Source organism: Rattus norvegicus, chromosome 11 (genome assembly GCF_021556685.1).
Source record: "Rattus norvegicus strain SHRSP/BbbUtx chromosome 11, alternate assembly SHRSP_T2T, whole genome shotgun sequence".
Taxonomy (NCBI): Eukaryota; Metazoa; Chordata; class Mammalia; order Rodentia; family Muridae; genus Rattus; species Rattus norvegicus.
In genome coordinates, this window is record NC_141544.1 from 44,619,493 (window position 1) to 44,638,548 (window position 19,056).

The following is a 19,056-nucleotide window of genomic DNA, read 5'->3' on the forward strand; positions in this document are numbered from 1 at the left end:
TTCCCAGCATGCTCCTCCCTGTAGAGAGGCGAGTCATCCCAGGGACCACCAATACTTGGGAGAAGTTGGGCGTTGCCGAGATGGGTTCCGTTTTATGCAAATTAGAGTAAAAGGCCACACCCTTCCTCATTCCAACCGTACTCCCTACCATCTTTCTTCAGTCTTTGTCTCTGTCGCCTCTCGTTCCCACGTTCTTTCTGCAAAACCTTCAATTTAGTTAAATGTATGCTAGCTACTGTCGCGCATAGAAAAGAGCAAAGCGCCAAATCATGAAACAAAAATCTCCGTACGCATAGACCAGAAACCTCTAGTTATGCCTTCATGGGACGAGACAAGGACTGGGAGGAAAAAGGGTGCTTCCCGAACCACTTAATTGGTTTATCTCGCTGCCACTCTGTACACCTCCAATTCCTGTGGCTAGTCCTTTTTTCCCCAGTGGGCGGAGTCATGCGAACGAATGAGAAGGCGTGGTCTCGGCCGTCCGATTGGCAGGCGGTTATTCCCGCCCATCTATGGGTGGAGCGGAGGGCTGGCTGTGGGCGGAGGGGCGGCGGCGGAGGGAGATGAGGAGATAGGCGGGAGCGAGGGAGCGAAGGAGCGGAGGGCGAGAGGAGTGGAGCGGCACAGGGAGGGCGCGCAGCTTGGTTGCTCCGTAGTACGGAGGCTCGCGAGGGAGCATCCCGAGCGGGCTCCGGGACGGCCGAGAGGCAGGCGGGCGAGCGGGCGGGCGGGGATGGTGTGCGCGGCTGCGGACCCTGCGTTCCTCCGCGCGGCGTGCGGGCTGCACTGATTTGTGTGAGGGGCGGCCGCGCGCACCCGCCCGGAGATGAGGTGAGGAGCTGACGCGGGCGGCCTGGCGCGCGGGCGGGGGTCGGCGATGGCCGCCCGGGGTCGGGTCCAGCGGCCGGGCGCGCGTCCCCGCGGCCGCCGTCGCCGCTCTGCCTGGTCTTTCTCATCCTCCCGGGGGCGGCGGGGCGGGCGGGCCGCGGCGGTGGCGGCCGCGGGACGGGCTCCGGTGAATGGGCGTCCGCAGCCACTGCCGGCGCTCCCGAGGGGGCATCGCGGCGGGCGGTCCCTTCCACCGCTGACCCCTCTGCCCTCGGCCGCCGGAGGGTGGGGGGCCGGCCCGGCCTCCCGGGGATCCCGAGCTCGCGGGAGACGCATCGCGCCGCCCGCGGGTGCCCCCGGCCTCGAGTCCCCGGCTCATCCTTTTTCTCCGGCGCCTCCTTGGAATACCCTGTCAAGTGAAGGGCGGTCAATGCCGTTCGGGCCGAAGTGGTGCGGCCGGGGCTGGCTCTGATGGCATTTAACAGAAAGCGGCTCCCCTTGCAGCGGGCGCGCGTCCCCTGGTCGGCCGCTTCGCCCTCCGTGCGCACGCACTGACTTGGGTGTCTGCTATGGACCCAGGGCACAGTTGCGGTCCCTCTTGGGGGCGGGGGCGGGGGGGGGACCAGGAAATGCAATCCGGATTCCCAGAAAAAAAAAAAGAAAAGCAAGGATGAGCTGGCTGGACCTCCCTTCACTTCTGTTTCCCTTTGGTTTGGAGGACAACTTCGCTGATCCTCTTGCCTATGAGCAATCTATTGTTGTGAATCAGACTACAGACATTGCTTTTGAAGGAATAGATTAGTGGCTTCTTGCTGCAGTTTGAGGGTGTAGAGGTATTCGGTAGCATCTTGAATGTGAAAGTTTGCGGCTTTGCCCTCACCGCTGCTATTCGGAAAACAACCAACCTGGAAATGTAAGTGCATGCAGACTCTGGCCAGATACGGTTCTTTTGTGCTTATCTGTTGGTATATTTCATTTGGTACTTCGTGGTCAGAAACATAGAGCATAAAGAAAGAGTCTGATAGCATAGATAGTGAAAGCATAGGAATACATGCCTGTGGAAAATATCAGTTCTATTTTCAGGGAGGCCGGTTTACTAATCCCGATGAATTGATGAAGAGAAAGGCTTGCTCATGGATTATGTGGTGGACAGGATGTGAGGGCAGGAGCTAGGGCCAGGAGCCCACAGGCCAGCTGCTTGGCAGGGCATTTCTTTAAATGCTCTTAACTGGAGGGATGTATCTGTTTGTTGGGATAAAACTTTTATTTTTAGAAGACGTTTACAGTGAAAAGTGCAGACAGTTCAACAACCATTATGGTTACCATTTTTGCTACTTAACTTTTTTTTAAAACTAGTTTGATTGAAATGTTTTGTATGTGTGTGTGAGTTTCCTTATGACCTAAGAACTTATAAGAAAGCAGCATCTCTCTGTAGGAGACATGTAAAGAAGTCAGGAAACTATAAAGGATTTAAATGAAGAAGTGAAGGACACTGATTTGGTGACAGGGCATAGATACTCCATACACTTCTATGTGTAAGGAGCCACAGTAAGGAGCCTTTTTGAGAGTACATGTTTAAAAAAGTGGTATTTATTTTTTAAAAAGTGTCTGTTATTGAAATTGCTGAGGATCGCGGTACTGCCACAAAACTATTATTATTCTGCCTGAGTAAGAGAGGAACTGAGCACATTTCTAATGTACTTTGGAACCCTGTGAATTGTTCAGATGCTGAGCATTGTGAAATAGGGCATGAAATGAGTGGTGGCAAGTTAGTTCCCTGAAATGTTTGTCCCTCAGCATTTTCTGTCTTTCTTTTGCTGGTGACTAGCTGTTTCCTTTTCCTGTGGGCATTCTTTATCTTTCCCCAAATACCTAGATTGAGACACACCCTTAAAACACTTGGAAGAGATTAAAAGGGAGGCCCTAGTAAATTCCTCTGCCAGTGCCTTTTCTCTTTTGGTGTTTGAACCAGGACTTGGAGAGTGCTAAGTGTGTGGCCCTAGCACCTAGCTACAACCCCAGCCTCACACTGGTCTTTGTGTGTGGTGCTGTCGTTTGAACCTGGAGACTGTGAGGCTAGGCAGATGCTACAGTCTCCTCCTTTTAATTTGCTAAACTTGTGACTACCGGCTGGGTTTATGTCAGACTTCTCTTGAGTGACTCCCTCCTGAATGACTCCACTTGCTGGCTCCATCCGAGTCTGGCATTCAGATATCTTTACATCAGCTTAACAGGTCTCTGCCTCTCCACCTCAGAGTCAGACAGTGGGAAGTATATTTTCAGTACCGTTTCCAGGAAATTCTCCAGGCCGGCAGATTCAGAGAACCTTGGCGGCGTGCTTCTTTCTTACTGAGTGTCTCCAAAGTGGATGATAGCAAGCTTGTCAAGTGGCAGGAGTTTTACATGTTGTGATAAATGTTTCAGAAGAGCAGAGTTGACTGTGGTCTTCCTAGAGACTGAACCAGTGCCCCTTGGATAGTTGCAGAATGAATGGGTGAACCACTTTGCAGCGATCCTGGTGTTTTAAGTCTTCACCTGCCAAGTTAGTCACATCACCAAGTAGTCATAAGCGCTGTGTCCTAGTTGGTTCCTCTAAGCTTGACCAGTCTTGAATGTACAGTCTTGCTGGATGGCATGCTGGAAGGAGGTCTAGCAAATGTTGCTTTAAGGACTCAAAATTTAATGTAGCGTCTAATCATTTCACCTACCCTTTCATAAATGATGGTAGTCCTAACATAAGAATCACTTGTGGGAAATGTGGACAGTAGGTACGCTTTCCAACATGACTTTCATGGTATGTGACCTTCACTCTCCTTTTACAGAATCTACCACATAAATTACAGATTTTATGTGAGCGAGCGAGCGAGCGAGCGCTAATACGGGACCTCGTCACATACTGTTAATGACTCAGATGCAGTCATCAAACCTCTCAGCACCTCAGTTTCCTTGGCTAAACATGGGAAGAATGGTAGTGGAGTTTGCATACCTCTAAGTAACCCAGCCTTGCCTCTAAATGCTGGGATTTTAGGAGTGTGCCACCGTGACCTACACTTAAACACAGTCAGTTATTAAGCAGTAGTTCACTCCGATGGAAAGAATTGGAGTGTGTAATATATACAGTTTGAAAGCTCACACTCACCTGATTTCTGTACTGCTTTACTTTGTGGTCACAAGTAGAAACTCATTGTTTTTTTTTAATGAAGTCTCTTGATAACTTCTTGGTATTAAATTATGTATACTTTACTTAATAAGCTACAAGAATTATACATATAATTACAAAATAAATCTCACAATCACTTTCATCTTAATTACTTTAGAATAAATCTCAATCAAGTTAGCCTTTGTATTTAAAAAAAAAATCACATAGAAACTGAAATACAGAAAAGCAAACACAAGGAAACTTTGACATACCCATAAATCCATGACCTGAGTCATACATACTAGATCATTTTTGCGTGTGCATACGGCCATTCGTGTACAACTTTTGGTACAAAAATGGGATCTTGCTGTGCATGTCTGTTTCCTTCCTCCTCTTCCTCTTCCTTTTCTTCCTTCTTAAAGGTCCTGTCTAGCCTTGGCTATCCAGGAGCTCACTAGGTGGACCAGGCTGGCTTCTAACTTCCAATGGTTCTTTACCACTCTTTGCCTAAAAGGAACAGTTTAAAAAATATGGACTCCCCACCTCCCTCACATACACATATGCAGACCTGAACCAGGACCTCATACAGGACTCTTACCACTGAGCCATTTTTCTAGTTTTCTTTTTATTTCATTCTTTCTCTCTGTCTCTGTGTCAGGAAGAGGGAGAGAATGTGTCTTGCCGCTGTGACCAGGCTAGCATCAGTCTTACAGAGATCCTCTGGCCTCTGCTAACCTGGTATTGGTGTTCAGGCATGCACCAACCACCATAGATTTATTTTTTTAACTCGTTTTTTCAACATCTTAAAAAATATCCTTCAATGTCTACAATATCAATTTAATAGCTGGCTAATATATCACTTTATGGATCTTTGAGAATTTGGCCGATTTCTTAGATATTGGTGTGGCATTTTCTACCCTTGCTCTCAGTATCTCTGCGACAACTGGCTCTCCCTGATAGCATTTCTTTTTAATTTTTTCTTGAAATTTTATTAATTTTCAAAAATATGTAAATAGGTGTTTTGTCTGCACACGTTTTTTCTAAACCACGTGCATTACCATGCCGACACCCTCGGAGGCCAGTAAAGGGTGTCAGACCCCGTGGAGCTGGAGTTACTCTGGTTGTGAGCCACGCTGTGGGTGCTGGGATTGAACCCTGGGCCGCCTGGGAGAGCAGTCAGTCTCTCCAGTCCCTAGGTGCGTTTCTGAAGATCTTTTCCTCCCTTTTAGATGTGTTTCTAGGGAGACGGCTCAGTGGATAAAGTGCTTTCTGATCAAACATGAGGAACTGAGTTTGGATCCCCAGAGCCTACATAAGGTAGTGACATGGGGGAGGAACACTACAAGTTAGACCTTAGATGGAGGCCAGCCTTAACCTCAGGAGCATGAGAGTGGAAGGTGCCTGAGCTTGTGGCCAGAACAGCTCTAGTTTCTGCAGCAGAAGAGCCAGTAGACTGTCTCGCTACTTACGGCAGAAGAGCAATTGAGGAAAAGACATCCCAGTGCCAGCCACATACGGCCACATGAGCAAATGCATTTCACACATGGGTGTACACACATAACATACAGCGAGGGTTCTTACAAAGCCTAGGTGTCTAGAAGTGAGATTACAGAGTCACAGGCTGTGCTAAAGGATTTTTTTTTCTTATTTAATCTGCACTTAGTCTTTCAGGGTTTCAGACACATGCAGTATTAGTCTGATCTTTTCCCTGCTGTCCTCCCCGGTCTCCCTGCTCCATCCTCTTGTTCCGGATAAGTTCCCTCCAGGTTTTTTTTTTTTTTTTTTGGTTCATTTTTTCGGAGCTGGGGACCGAACCCAGGGCCTTGCGCTTCCTAGGTAAGCGCTCTACCACTGAGCTAAATCCCCAGCCCCTCCCTCCAGGTTTTATGTGTATCTTTCCTTCTTTTTTGGTGGGTTGGGGATGGGGGTGGGGTGCAGGGAGCACAGGTCCACTGCATTTAGTTAGGGGTGTTTGCATGAGAGTGGGTGGGGGTTATGGGCAGCTTACCAGTGGCTGCACCACTGAGGAATATGAGTCCCATTTCAACCATTAACTTGTCAGTAGCTCTTCAGGAAAAAATGGGGCTTATGAGACCCTCCTCTCTCCAGGATGGAATGTTGATGGCTCCAGTCTTGTGCATGTAACTTCTATTGCTGGGGGTTCGTGGATGCAGCAGCCATGTTCTGTCCAAAGGAAGCCTTTTACAGTGCTCCTTCCCACCCTCTGGCTGTAACAGTCCCTGCCCTGTGATGTTTCCCCGAGCTTTGAGGTGGTGACAGATGCCCTGTTAGAGGTCTGAGCACTCAACAGTCATTGATTCTCAGTGCCTTGATCAGTTTTGCATCTGTGTTACTGTGTCTCACTGCAAAAAGAGGCCTCTCTGTCCAAGACTGAGGCAATGCTGTGTATGGGTGTATAAAGTTTAAAGATCTGCAGTTGTATTTCCAGTCTGCCATCTAGAAAAGCTGTAGCGGCTTACATTCATTGCGGTGTGGCGGTTCCACCCCATACTTCCCTTTGGAAGCCAGTAGGAAACACAGATTTATAGCCAGAAGAGTGGCTTGTTGGCATAGCTTGTGTAGCAGTGGGGTATGATGTCAGAACGTCCATGCACCTGTAACAGTAGCAGCCAACATAAGTCCGTGTGCAGTATTTCTATGCATTAGCTTGCTTAACCTTCATAAACTATGAATATGCCTTGGCAACTGAAGTTAGGTAGCTTAGCCAACAAGAGCTCGGGAAACTTTTAACCAGGGCCCAAAACTCTCGGCCTGCCTCGTGGACACATTTTATGAGTCGTCCCCCCCCCCCCCCCCTTTCTTGATAGCTGTTGTGTAGACACTTAGATATTTCTTAACAAGCAGTAATGTGGGGGAGGGGAGGAGAAGGGGGGAGTTAGGTGGGTAGGTGGGCCAGGAGAATGTTATTTGAGCTCTTCCCTGAGCTGCCCAGGTAAGCTGGCTCTAGGTAAGCAACTGCCTGGCAGTCATCTCTTGTCTTATAGTTTGCAGAGTTTCCTAAAAGTGCCCTGCATGAAAAGCAGGACTAGAGCAACAGAAAAGGATAGTAAGACTTTAAAGCACAGTTTTACCTGTTTACTTGAGAGGACTCTAGAAGTGTGATGAGGGAGACAACTGGAGCCCATCCATTTCTTCGCTGGCCTGGCTGGGTTAGAGATTTGAACCGACTGTAGAAGTTCGCTTCAGCACTGCCAAGGTCTCCTTGCTAGATGTTACAGGTCCACTCAGAGAGCCTTAAAAAATGAACCACATATCTTGTGTTACTAAATGTGTTGATGGGTTGCTGTTAAAGTGTTGTTGCTAAAACAAAGTTTGTAGCCACCTAACAAGCTGAATTTGAAACAAATTAACCTTTTTGAAGTCCTTCCCTTTCAGCCTTTTCCTGGTAGAATTAATGATAAGTAGTAACTTGTCTTACTAACCTATTGTCCAGACAGTGAGTTGATGAAACCGTCATGGCCTTTGTCCCCTGGCCTGAGTTTATCTCTGCTTCCTGGCAAAGTGGGATAGCCAGGGTTTAGTTCTCAGCTGACCATCAAACCCTATCTCAGCCGCACAGCATGGGACTCCTGGAAGAGGAAGAGATACGGAGTGCATTTACTCTTCCCTGAATGGTAGAGTCAGGAGCTGAACTCAAAGTTGTGGCTGGATTTTTAGATTTAATTGAACTAGAATGTGAAAGTAACAAGGTCATAGCTAGTGGCCACGTTTTATCCTCGATGGCTAAAATTAAGTGCCCTCCTCTTACAACAGCAGGACAGCACTTCACATCTTCTGCTAAGCTGTTGGCTTGCTCTCACTTAAGGTGTTTTTTTTTTTTTTTTTTTTCTTTTTCTTTTTTTTTCCTGATGGCTCGAATTTGTAAAACGTAGATGCTATGTGTGGGGTCACTGGCTTTTAATGTCATATACTGAGGAAGACACTGAATTAGAACAAAGCCCTTGAAACAAAATGCAGGGGAGCCATCGGTGTGTACATGCCTATTTTCCTGTGCCCATGTATTCAGGGCTACTTATTTCCAGTGAAAACTTAGTCTTTTTTTTTTTTTTTTTTTTTTGTACCTTTGCTTTTGTTTTGAGAAAGGGTCTCACTGTAGCACAGGCTAACCCAGCCTGGCTTTGACTTGTGATTATCATCTACTCTGGCCTCAAAAAATGCTGGAACACAGAAGCCTGGCTCCAGCCTAAATTTTCTGAGCAAGTTTGTTGTTCTGAGGCCTTGTGTTTTACACAGGTGACATTTGGTAAATTAGGGGCAGTGACTGTGTTTACACAGCACTCCTGTAAATCGTCTGTCATAAGGGCTTATGCACCGGGCATCTAGGGTTCTATAAAAATCCACTTCTGCTTTAAATTCAAGAGAGCAGATCGCAAATAGCAGTGGCCAATGGGAAGTAGTATTTATTTTTGTGTCTGCTCATATATAATTGTTCTTTTAATATTCATTTAATGATCAGAGAAATTGGGGAAGAAGATACTTGGGGGTGTGAGGATGTCAGCTGCATGAGAGCAAGGAGCATCATTGGCGTTCTCCTCAGACTTATCTCCATGTCCTAGATCGGATGCCTACCACATGGGGCCCCTGGGCAGCCATTTGTCAGGGTGTGGCATGGAATGAGGCAGGGAGAGGTGGAAGAGAGATGGGGCTGCTGTGGTTTGGGTTCTCCGAGAGGGAGGAAGCTGACAGACAGTTCCTGCAGTTTGCCTCTGTGTAAAGGGCTCTTTGGAGTTCATCCTGCAGGGTGAGTGGTTTGAAGGAGAACAAGGGAAATGCCGCATCAGCTCCACTTAGTTCCTTTTGGCCTTGTACTTTGCCTTTTTGACGAGGATATGAGATTGGCTCTTGGATCTCAGGTCATGTCAGAGAAATGGGTTGTATAAGCTTCTTGAGGTTCTGTGAGGAGGAGAGTCCCATAAGATCCTAGTTGAGGGTGAGTCCAGTTGGATGCCTTGACTGTGGTAGTGCAAGAGCAATGTGTGCTCAGCAGAAACCGTTCGTGGAACTGAGATCTGCCTTTTTCTGGGCCAGTGACTGCCAGTCTAGTGTAGGATGCTCCCAACTGAACCCCTGGGCCACAGGCAGGACAGCTAATACCGCCAGTATGCTGTGACTCCAAGTAGTGGCATTTGATACAGTCAGAGCTTTGGGTGCATTGACCGCTTTAGGTGTTTCCAGTTTATGATGAATCTATTGGGAGATAACCCATTTTCTCTTCAGAAACATCTGTACTGTTAGTCAAATAAAATAGCAGTCTAAGGTGGTACACAGCTATAACCCCAGTACCCTGGAGGCTAGGCTGTGTAGTGAGTTTTAGGTTAGCAAGGGCCATAAAGTGAGACTCAGTGAAACAAACAAACAAACAAACAAACTATCTAAAATGAACAAATAACCATCCAGAAAACCAAAGCTAAGCAAAAACGCATTGTAAGACGAAAATCAGTAATTATTTAATACCATAAATGTAGCATTAATTGAGGTTGTGGATGTAGGTTTCTGAGAGAGATTTTATTTGCTTTGCTTTGTGAAAGAAAAAAAAAAACACAAAACCTTTAAACTCACAGAAATGGATCCTTAAAAATAGCTGTGTTGTGAGTTGAGTGTCCATAGAAGCTGTTGTCTATGAAGATGACCTGTTTTGCATATGCTGTGGCTGCCTATCCAATCTGTAGTGTTGTTAATTAGTGTCACAGGAAGGATAACCCTGCAGTAATTGTAACCTTGCATTTCCTTTTAGTTCAGTTAATTTTAAAGTGCAGTCATTGTGTGTTATGTGTAGTTGTTTTGATCACATCAGTTGAAATGATACCATAGTTGTGATTTGATAATTTAAAAAATAGCATGGTTTTCTTACTACAAAAGCAATACATGCTTATTTAAGAAATGTCTTGAAAAGATAAATAAGGCAAAAATACCAGAAGCCTTCAGAGCCTTCACCTTCCAGGGCTGTCTGTCAGTAGATGCCCCGTGCCTGGAGACTGAAGACCTGCAGCCTGTGAGCACCAAAGGTAGTCCTGTCAGTGGGACAGCCGCAGGCCATGCAGCGCTCTCAACTAAGGTAGAGACATGGAATTGATATGAACTCTGCTGATCTTTGGTAACACTGCAAGTCAAAATTTACACGGGAGCGGAAGTCTGGTTGGTGCCTTGTCTGTTTGTCCGCTTTAGTACGTAAAGGTTTACCAATGTTCAGTTAACACGTGGTGAAAAAACATCGTCAGCCTCTGGTGTCTGCTTGCAAGTCACTTACTTCTTCCAGGCAGTCAGCTTGCTTTGTAATAAAGACCAGGAAAATTCTCGGACAGGAAGGTTTAGAACTGCGGTTCACCAGTTTTAACCACTTTTCCCTTTATTTTTCCTTTTGGAAATGTAAAATTGTGTGTGTGTGTGTGTGTATGTGTGTGTAGTGTGTGTGCGACAGTGCGTGCATGTGTGGCGTGTGTGGTGTGCATAGGCCAAAGGAGGATGTGACTTCTATCACTCTTCCACATTATTCTTTTTAGTGACGGTCTCTTGCTGAGCCTAGAGCTACACTGGTGGCCAGCAAGCACAGTGGACCTCCTGTTTCTGTCCTCAGCAGTGCTGGGGTCACAGGCACACTGAGACCCATCCCATTCTGCTTCTTACGTGGATTCTGGGCATTTGAACTCGGGAGGTCTTTGTGCCTGTGTAGTAAGTGCTCTTACCTACTGAACCACAGCCCGAGCCTCAGGTAGGCCTGCTTCTACAATTGTGAGTGTTCTTCGCTGCTCTCAGCCCTCAATTTTGTTTTGTTTTTCTTACATTCATTCACTCACTCATTCATTCATTCACTTTACATCCTAATCACTGGTGCTCCTCATCCTCTCCTCACACAGGCCCTCTCCCCATTCCCCTTCTCCTCTGAGAGGGTAGACACCCCCTACCCCCCCCATATCCCTCCACCCTGGGATATCAAGTCTCTGCAAGGCTAGGTGCATCCTTACCCACTGAGGCTGGACAAGGGAGCCCAATTAGGGGACTGGATTCCACAGACAGACAACAGCTTTAGGGACAGCCACTGCTCCAGGTGTTTGGGACCCACATGAAGACTGAACTGCACATCTGCTTCATATGTGTGCAGGGGGGTGGGATGGGGTAGGGGGGCTAGGTCCAGCTCACGTATGCTCTTCGGCTAGTGGTTCCCCTCTCTGAGAGCTCCAAGGTCCAGGTTATTGACTCTTGATCTTCCTGTGGAGTTCCCGTGCTCTTTGGGGTCCTCAGTCCTCCCCCAACTCTTCCATAAGAGTTCGGGGCTCTGCCCAGTGTCTGCCATCCCTCAGCTTTAAAGGCGCACTGCTAGGATTATCGTGGCCCTTATTTGCAGGCTGCCTAAAACTTACACTTCCTTCTGGAACTGCTGGAAAGCCACATGTGCGCTCTGGAGAAGGCCACTACGAGACATTCCATCCAATGCAGTCTCTCTCCGGAGTCCAACGGGGGTGGGGGTGGGGATTAGGGGCACTTTTTCAGACGGGCATGCGGCTGTTTGAATTTTTTTCCTGTTCCAAGAAGACCATGAAAGTATCCACAAAGAGTGTGCACCACCCTGGAAAATGTTGCATTTGATTTTTTACTTCATATATCTATGAGGCCATTCACTCTGCACTCAGTTGTAGCAGTTGCTGACCACCAAGCCCACATGGTCTGCCGGCTTCCCATTGCTTTCATTTCCTTCCGTGTGCATCTGGGACCTCAAAACTGGGTTTTCATTCCCTAGACCCATCCCACATCTGAGTTCTGTTTTCTATATTTGTGCTCGAAAAGTCATCTGCAGAAAGCCATCCAACCTAAGACCTCTGCCCTTCTCTTAGATGTGCAAGCCTTCATGAAGCTTCAGGCTTCAAACCAAACTTGGCACCTTTCCTTAAGTCCCATGCACCTTCACCCTCAGGATGCGATCCCACCTGCTAGCTGGGCCTTCCACTGCTTTCCCGTAGCTCTTGAGAATGCATCTCTGTCTGTCATTTTGTGCCTAGAGATGGGAAGAGGAGGAAGTGACTGCTCGTTCCCTTTCCCACAGGCTAGATGCTGTGATGGCTTGTTTCCTCTTGAGGTTTTGTTCCATTCCTTCATGCCTGTTCCCTCCACAGAGCCTGTTCCTTCAACATGCCATGCTTGACTATTGCGCACCAGGTGGTGTGGGTCCCTGTCCTTACTCCATTTATACTCCAGTGGGACAGCTAAGCAAGCAAACACCGTTGTAGGAGCTGAAGAGAGATGCTCAGCAGGACCTAATGTTGGTGGGTACACGTGCACGCATATGCGCACACGCACACACACGCACAGATGCCTGAGGTACAGGCAGGCGCTAGTCAGGGAAGTGGAAGTTGTTTTCCCAGCTGAGGAATTAGCACATTCTGTGGCTTAAAGGAGCACAGGATCTTTGACAAGAAGGCCATCATTACTGATAGAGGCACAGGGCCAGACTATGGAGGGCTGTAAGCTTAGCTTCAGTGATGTTCATCTTGTGCTTTCTGTCTGTCTTCCTGTTTTGTGTGCCTTCCTGGTCCATGACTCAGCTGTGCCTTCTTGACACTGTTCCCTGTGATTCTTACCTTTAGTCTTCCTTTATCGTATAGGTTACGCCAAGTGCCTCAGACTGAAGGCTGACATAGAGGAGCTGTTCTCACAGCCAGGGGCCAGCAGGGTTGAAGTTGTCACCCTCTAGCATCTCTGAGGAGAAACCGTGGGACTTGAGTGCAGTCACAGTGACTTGATCGATCAGTCATGTCTAAATAGTAAGGTTCCGGATGGACACTCTGAGGCTTGCTGATGTGGAGAGGTACACCTGCGGTCCCAGAGGGCGGACTGGAGCTCTTCCCTACCCATACCTTATCTGTTGCAGTGGGCTGCACTTGTAGATAGAATGATTTTCTGAGTTCTGTGACGAACGTTAAGGGGCAAGTAGGAGCCTCTTCTGTGTTGTGAAGTGATGGGAACTTGGGCATATATGTGACTGGAGGCTGGCATTGAGGTGGGGGCAGTCTTTTGGGACTGAGGCCTTGTAGGCCACACTAGCTCCAATGGGTGGTTCACAATTATCTGTAACTCCAGTTCTAGGTGAGCCAATGCCTTTAGATGTTTAAGGGGACCAGCACACATGTACACACATATGCATGTCAGCAAAATGCTCATATACATAAATAAGTCTAAACAAAAAATTAAAAATTTATTCCTCTGTTGTGTATGTGAACTTGGTTTTGTTGTGCCACCGAGAGTGTAAGAAGCCAAAGGACAAGTTTTAGGAGTCACTCCTCTCCTCACACCCTGGCTTGTCAACAAGTGCTTTACTGTGTGAGACATCTTACCAGTCTGTGTGTGCACATGAGTGTGCTGCTCACCTAGGCCTTCTATCCGTTGGAGCTGGTTGCAGGCAGTTGTGAGCCTTCTGTGATGGATGGGTACTGGGAGCTGAACGTTGTCTATAAGAACAGCAAGTGGTCTTAACTGCTGAGCTTTCTCCACAGCCGGTTTAGTTTCTAAATGAATCTTAAGGTTTAACTCAAGTGTTTGTTTTGGCAAGGCAGGTATTTACCAAATAAGCCCCCCACCCCTTTTTCCTTTAAGGGCCAGGCCCACTCCATTCTTTAGAAACAGTTAGTCAAATAACTAAGTCAGAATAGCAGGCTTTTCTATTGTCATTAAAACTAACAAGGATTATATTCCAGGATAAAGGCGAGCCAGGCAGTTAGCTTAGCTGTGCAGGGAAAGCCTGTGTGTGCCTTTGCTCAAAGCATCATAGTCCTGTCTGCCTTGTCTGTAGTGCTTTTTAAAATTTCGGCCTTGGGAGTACTGAATGCACGCACAAGGCCAAGACTTAATAAGTAGAATGTTTCACAATTCACTAGGAATGTTCTCATGTGAGCGTGACTTTAGAAAACTAGGTGTATGTTATTGTGCGCAGTGTCCACCAGCTCAGCTCGGCCTCTTGCACAGTAGAGACAGGAGTAGCTAAAGCAGCGTTAGTTCATTCTCTTGTGAGAGTGTGAATACAGAGAAGTAGAAAATCACGCCTCAGCAGTATTGCTGCAGTAACCTTGGCCTCCCCCTTGCAGGGATTTTGGGACATGCTGGAGTGCGCTTGCCACGCTTTGAGAATCATTGCTGTACACAGACAGCCTTTCTCCCTACTCTAGTTTCTCACTAACCATCTCTAACTCAGAGTTCCACTTCTAATATGTGCACCTGAATCCAGGGTTTGCACGTGATAGGTGTGTACTCTGTAATGAGTTGTGTCCATCCACTTCTTATCCCAGCAAGTTCCTGTACCACGTCCCTTGGCTGTGGTTCCTGCTCTGCACCTGACATCACCTGGGCTAAACTGAGGGCTGTTGATGGGAAATCCCCTGCCCTGTGACTCCCAGTCCTGAGCTTTGGGTGACATCTCTCACTGAAGGTTTCTTGGGAGTCTCTGGCTTGTTTGTAGTCCCATAATTCCACCCCAGCAGGAAAGCCTTTCATATTCCTCTTGAGGACTGGCACTCAGGTATGTGTCAAAATGAGGCCATCCCAGGATGCAAGACTGGTTCAATATTTGGAAAACTAATCAACGCAATATACCACACTCACTTGTAGAAGGAAAACTACATGATTATATCAACTCTTTCAAACAATTCTTTTTGAGAAAATTCAGCATCCATTTATGATAAACCTTCATGAAACTTGGTAGAACTTTTCAGTCTGATAACGGACATCTGTAAGAGCTTATGCCAGTAAAAAGAACTTAAATCATTTATTTTTGCATAATTTCATACATGTCAGCAATGCCTGTTCATAGTCCCCCAGCTCCCCCTTCCCACTTCCCCCCAGCATTCCCCAACACACACCTCCCTGTTTCACATCCTCTGACCTTTCTCTGTTTAGAAACCACCGGATCCTGCACACTTGTTCTTGTACAGGTAACAACTGTAGAAACTTCAGGGAAGATAGCATTTTATGGTACCCTCTCCTATGGCTCTTAAATGTTTCAGTCCTTTTCTGTGCTGTTCTCTGACCCTCTGGGCAGGGCTTCATTCAGATGCTGGGATTGAAGGTGTGTGTCACCACACCCAGAGCCTGAGAGACATTTCTTATGCAAACTTCAGTGATGTCATCCAGATTCTGGGTTTTATGCTACTGAGTCATCAGGTAAGCAAGTGGCCTTAGGTAAGGAATGGAGGGACTGTGTCTGAGGAGGGAGTGTTAGAAGGACTTCTACTCCCTAACCCTCACTCCCCAGGAATGTGCTGTACCCCTAGATATAGCCCATGCACTCTGTCATTTCCCATCATTCTGTGAAACAGAGGGAGTGTCCTATGTTACAGGTGAGACCCAGTGAGACAGAGGGAGTGTCCTATGTTACAGGTGAGACCCAGTGAGACAGAGGGAGTGTACTATGTTACAGGTGAGACCCAGTGAGACAGAGGGAGTGTACTATGTTACAGGTGAGACCCAGGGAGACAGAGGGAGTGTACTATGTTACAGGTGAGAACCAAATAGACTTTATGAGCAGCAGGACTCAAAGGAAAACCAAAGTGAAACACAAGTTATTTACTTAAGTTACTTTCTGTAATTATAGCACTATAATACCATGAAATAAGACCTGATATCAATGTACTTTTGTTAATGTAAAAACATTTCAGGGCTTTAGCTGATCTTAGTTCTAGAAGGAACAGAAAATGTTTGGAAGTCATAACTTACAAGTGTTGAGGAGTCCCTTCACCTTCTGAGACCCGGGTCATGGGGCAGTTGTAGAGCGGGCGCCCATGGCATGCGTGCCTGCATGGCCCGCTCAGAAAATGCACTACTCGAGCTTTGTGTTCCATCGCCTTTATCTGCAGTGTGTTACCCTAAGATTCCTTCGTATGGACACTTGACTTGAGAGTCTGGTTTCAAAGCCATTACTGATCTGCAATTGTAGTGTTAGTTTTGGGGGTTTTGTTAGATGGGCCCTTGGTCTCTAGCTTGGCTGGTACCTGGAACCCGTTAAGATTGTTTCTGATCTTGATGCAACTATTGAGTTTGACATTCCTGAACAGTCTTTTGTGTGGCTCAGAAATGTTAGAAAAAAAGGTCTAAATCAGGGTGGCCCTCTTTCTTGTCTGTTTGGAGTGTGTGTGTGTGTGTGTGTGTGTGTGTGTGTGTGTGTGTGTGTATGCGTGTGTGTGTATGCGTGTGTGCGTGTATGTGTGTGTATGCGTGTGTGTATGTGTGTGTATGCGTGTGTGTGTATGCGTGTGTGTGTATGCGTGTGTGTGTGTATGCGTGTGTGTGTATGCGTGTGTGCGTGTGTGTATGTGTGTGTGTGTATGTGTGTGTATGTGTGTGTATGTGTGTGTGTATGCGTGTGTGTGTGCGTGTGTATGTATGTGTGTGTATGTGTGTGCGCGTGTGTGTGCGCGCGCGTGTGTGTATGTGTGTGTATGTGTGTGTGCGTGTGTGTGTGTGTGTGTGCGCGTGTGCGTGTATGTGTGTGTATGCGTGTGCGTGTGTGTGTATGTGCGTGTGTGTATGCGTGTGTGTGTATGCATGTGTGTGTATGCGTGTGTGCGTGTGTGTATGTGTGTGTATGTGTGTGTATGCGTGTGTGTGTTTGTGTGTGTATGTGTGCGTGTGTGTATGTGTGTGCGTGTGTGTGTATGCGTGTGTGTGTGTGTGTGTGTGTGTGTGTGTGTGTGTGTGTGTGAGAGAGAGAGAGAGACAATGAACTTGAATAAAGGAACACCTCCTAGACCCACTTGTACCGACAGTGGTGCCAGGAGCAGCCATATGGCCGTTGGTATTTCCCAGCAGACCTGATTTCATAGGAATGGAACGAAGCATGTAGCCATTTCAAGCTTGAGGTGGGAGAGGTGGCAGTGAAGAAACTGCAGCTCCTCTGCAGCCACGACATGGTTCACCGTGCCGGGGTTCACTGTGCTGTGTCTCTGCCTTACCAACAGGACTGGTGCATTCTTGTCATGCGATTGCTGTTAGGGTGCTCAGGCAGTTAGCGCAGAGCCTCTGTATGTAGGTTGCGCTGCATAAAAATGACAGTCTTCCCTCCACCTTAATACGTGCCGAAGTGTGGGTTTAAGACAAAAATGGGAGGTATTGTGTTCTTTCTACTTGTAAATAGATTGTCAGACCTCACATGCCTCCTCAGTTGTTCATTATCTGGAAGAATTTCCTTTTCCTTTAAGCTTGGAAGAAAGAAGTGGCCAGCCTCATGATAGGCTTGACGCTCTCCATTAACTCAGAAAGTAACTGGACACAGTGCTTGCAAGTCAGCATTAAACGATGAGCAGCTCAGTTAAAAAAGGGGAAAGGTATGGAGAGGCACTTTTCAAAAAAGATAAACAAATGGTCAACAAACACACGACGGAGACAAGATTGCCTCGCACTAGGATGTTTAAGTAGCAAAGCGAAGGTGCCAAGTGTTGGCAAGGATGCTACCAAAGCAGAGTCCTCTCGGGCTGTTGTGGGAGTGTCGTATTCGGCTGCGGTCGAAAGCAAGCACTTGCTTGTCAGTAGTTAAATACGGAGTTATCATATGGCCCTGCAAACTCATTCCTACGCACACAGGCAGCAGAATAGAAAGCAGGTGTTCACATGCAAGTGAGCGTTCACGGCGGCACTGTGCTGGGCTCCTTTCCAGGCTCTGGAAGCGACTGTTGCACATCGTATTAAATGTCACTGAGCTATGCACGCTTGGTGAGTTTTACGTATACTACATCATCACTCAATAAAGCACAGAAATGTAACATGACGCTTATTCCTAGCTTACTGTAGTACAGATTCTCAAGATAACTTATTTAAACCCTATTTTGGGTCATCTTAGGAAATCATTTTCAGTTTAAAATACTTCACAATTCTTGTTTTGTAACCCCAGAAAAGGTGGGAAAAGAAAGCTGTCTCTGAAGGTTTTGACGTCTGCTCTTAGAGCCCCGGAAGCAGGCTGCATGCTCAGCTTGCTTTACACCTGAGCCTACTGTTGCTCCGTGTTCCTCACAAAATGACGCCGTCCCTTTGTGGCTAATGGTTTAAGTGATGGTGTGTGTCTGTTTGTTTTGGTAATCTCTTTGGAATCACCAATCTATGAAAACAGGAAGCCGGATGAGTCTTTATTTGCAACCCAGGTGTTCTTTTCAGGACTTAATAGTTTCCTGTTTAGGCAAAGGACCTTGGTCGGTGAGAAACGCCTTTCAAACTTGAACACATTTTACATCAACTTTGTCGTAGTTAGCTCCCCAAACTTTAAAGTGCATAATATATTTTAAGTATGATATGACAACTAATATTACTATTGTTCACACCTAGGCACTATTCTAGATGATTCTGTGGATAATCTTTTCCCAAATGGCAGAGCAGATACTGTCTCTCTCATTTTATATCCAGGGTACCACGTAGTTGAGTAGCTCACCTCCAGTGCCACAGCGTACGGCCTTTGGACCTACAATGTCTGCCTTGTTAGCACAAGGGTTTGTGTTTTTTCTTACAAACATTGCCTAATGCAGCTCTCGGGCAATGTCTGTGTGGCATTTCTACTCGCAAAGCCTACCCCTTACCTCATCGCAGTACTGTACTGAGAGGTTTGGGAAGGGGTTGAGTTGGGCTGCTCAAGGCAGAGACTCTAGCTAGTAGGTGGTTGGCTGAGAAGTGAGGGTAAAGACGGAGGGCGAGGAGCTAGCTATAAAGGGCCAATCAAACCTCATGTTCTGGAGCTTCTGGTCCTGTTGGCTGGTTGAACTTTCCCCCTGAAGAGTCTAGGTGCATGGCTTATAAGAGGACCTCTTACCTTTTCTGTGACTGCTTGAAATGAGACACATTTTCACAGCTTTCTCCAAACTCCATTAGTATTCGAGTCATGCATTTCTCCCATTTGAGCTTTTCTAAGGGTTTTGCTACAACCAGAAAGGTAAAAGATTGCAGGGGACACAGTATTAGAAAGATCCCTAGGCAGATTACCCAGGGCTAATGGGGAAGGAAACAAATGGAGTGAGCCAGTAAGCAGCATTCCTGCATAGTTCTGGCCTCCATGCTCCTCCTCTGGCTTCCTACAGTGATGGACTATAACCTGTAAGTCACATAAC

At 46.9% G+C, this 19,056-nt stretch overlaps 1 protein-coding gene and 1 long non-coding RNA gene across 4 annotated transcripts in view; one reads left to right on the forward strand and one right to left on the reverse strand.

The window, feature by feature from the left end:
• The first annotated feature begins 598 nt into the window (after positions 1–598).
• The window catches only part of Itsn1 (intersectin 1), a 182,052-nt gene continuing 163,594 nt past the window's right edge, over positions 599–19,056 (forward strand). For both annotated transcript variants that reach the window (NM_001136096.4, NM_019227.2), the window contains 1 exon segment: positions 599–831. The gene's annotated coding sequence lies outside the window, so the exon portion shown is untranslated.
• Positions 5,590–7,557, reverse strand: LOC148002528 (uncharacterized). Of its 2 annotated transcripts, none has more exons than XR_015633308.1 (3): positions 7,411–7,557; positions 7,060–7,221; positions 5,590–6,582 (listed from the first exon to the last, which is right to left on the reverse strand). It is a non-coding gene; the product is annotated as an uncharacterized LOC148002528 (long non-coding RNA). The 2 variants fall into 2 exon arrangements; XR_015633307.1 differs by having other exon boundaries at positions 7,340–7,418.